The sequence below is a fragment of the Penaeus monodon genome, chromosome 18 (genome assembly GCF_015228065.2).
Source record: "Penaeus monodon isolate SGIC_2016 chromosome 18, NSTDA_Pmon_1, whole genome shotgun sequence".
NCBI lineage: Eukaryota > Metazoa > Arthropoda > Malacostraca > Decapoda > Penaeidae > Penaeus > Penaeus monodon.
In genome coordinates, this window is record NC_051403.1 from 6,961,052 (window position 1) to 6,963,551 (window position 2,500).

General features: G+C 37.1%; 1 pseudogene; it reads right to left on the reverse strand.

Moving 5' to 3' along the window:
• The window catches only part of LOC119584594, an 18,675-nt pseudogene that overhangs the window by 8,814 nt on the left and 7,361 nt on the right, over positions 1-2,500 (reverse strand).

Below are 2,500 nucleotides of genomic sequence, written 5' to 3' on the forward strand. Positions count from 1 at the left end.
TCGAAATGTGTGAACATTTTCTTGTGCGGGAATGGGGATGGGTGGATTTTTTCTTTCTTTCTTTCTTTTCTTTTTGTGAAACTATTTGTCGGTTCCTGCACTGCTGTGCTCGGGAAAGGCACGCCATTTCCTTTGGCCTCTGACCAGGGACAGCGTCGTCGCCAAGTGTTCAGGCGTGACGTGTAAAGGTGATGATCAAAATGGCAAATACGCCTTTGGGAACACAAAGGGCATGAAGGCAAAAAAAAAAAGAGCATGTGTATTTATTCATATGACACATATTGCACAGTCTTACTCCCATTTTTGGTTATACTACCTCCGAAAGGCACACACACACACACACACACACACACACACACACACACACACACACACACACACACACACACATACACACACACACACACATACACACACACACACACACACACACACATATATATATATATATATATATATATATATATATATATATATATATATATATATACATATATATATATAATATATACATATGCACACGTGTGTATGTATGTGCGCGCGCACGCGCAAACACACACACACACACACACACACACACACACACACACACACACACACACACACACACACACACACACACACACACACACACATACATATTTAAGAATTGGAACGGAGTGTTGGAAAACACCAAAAAAGAGATTAATAGAAATGGATTAAATATACCTGGGCTTATTGAAGTGCAACATCCGTGGTGGAACAAGGATGATTAACACAGCAGCAGCACAATGACAAGGAGTAGCAATTCTGTTAGACAGAAAAACATCAAAGCGAGTGACAGCGATTGTACTGTACAGTGGAAGACTGATCTTGGGAAGAGTGCAGACTGAACCTGTAGATCTGGTAATTATGCAGGTATATATGCCAACATAAGAACATGAGGATACAGAAGTTGAGGAGATATATGAACAACTGAACGATCTAATTGAGGCAGAAAAGGGAAATGATCACTTATAAATAATGGGAGATTAAAACGGTGTCCTTTGAGAAGAAAAGGATGGAACGGAAGTCAGACCATTCGGACAAGGCACCAGAAACGGGAGAGTAGAAAGGCCTGTTAAGTTCTGTCAGCAGAGGAAGAAGGTGGTAGCTAACACCTGTTTTGAGCGTGAAGAAAGGCTCAGATACACATGGAAAAAAAGTCAGGAGACACTAGTAGATCCTAACTATACTATATTCTGGTTAGACAAAGGTATATAAACAGTGCACAGAATAGCTGCAGTTTTCGAGGAGCAGATACTGATTCTGATCATAATTTAGTAGTTATGAGACGGTTGGTTATCTTCAAGACAGTTGGAAAGAGAAGGAAAATATTAAATTGGGACTTAGAAAATATGGAGAAAACAGCTGAGTTTCCAAAATAAAGTAAAAGAAAAGATCAAGAAGAATGAAAGAAAGGAAAATAGCACTGAATGCAACTGGGATACCCAGGAAGAGGCAGTGTTGGAAAGTGTAAAGACAAATTGGATACAAGTAACGTAAAATAGCAAAGGAGCCGTGGGTCTCTGAAGAAATGATAAGGGAAATGGATGAAAGGAGAAACTGGAAGAATATAGAGGCCATGTGCAGAGGTAAGGCTCTCTACTTTTTGTACAAAAATATTCTAAAACGTATCCATTATGTTTCATATTTTTACAAAACTGCCAGTAGCATGCAAAGAACATAATGCATGCAAGTGATATCAGAATTCTAAAGTATTAGGAAGAGAATATGCATATTGATGGTGGCCAGAAAAGTAACCACTAGGCTACGTTGAGATAATACTGCTGTTTTCCTTCCATATGTCACGAAGGAAGAATTTTGCTCAAAATGACGACCTTATTCATGAGATATTGTTGAAAGACATTCCCTCTGGTTCAGAAACGAAATTTGGCGATGATGATGAATTTACCCCAGAAAACAATGAAAATTATTACATTTCTACATGTACAATTCATTACGTGTTCCGGTATTATACAATGAAAATTCTGTGTAATTATAATAGAATATATCCTACAAATGAATATATAGATCGAATTGCAATGCTAATACAGGCATTGTTACAGATAGTAAAGTTAATCATATGACAATTACTGTTGTCGTGACATTATTTTGCACAGTGCCAGTTTCAGCGTTATATGTGAAGAGCAGTACATTATATCATAAAGAGTTGAGCCCCAATTTAATTTGTGAATATCATAATAGAGTTTACCTATATACTGTAAAATAACTGCTACATTAACTATTCAAACGATGTGAATAACAATCCTCCAGATGTTTCTTCATCTTTTGAACCATACTGGAGGAAAAGAATTTTGCAAAAGCAAGATTTATGTTTTACTGGTGACTCAGTGGGACCGACTACCATCTTTCAAGATCTTGATAGTATTTCATCTCCTGCTGATTTTGATATTATTCTTAGTGATGCTTTGTATGATAGTATTGTTTTCAGAAAATATATATGGCCAACAAAAAGGAA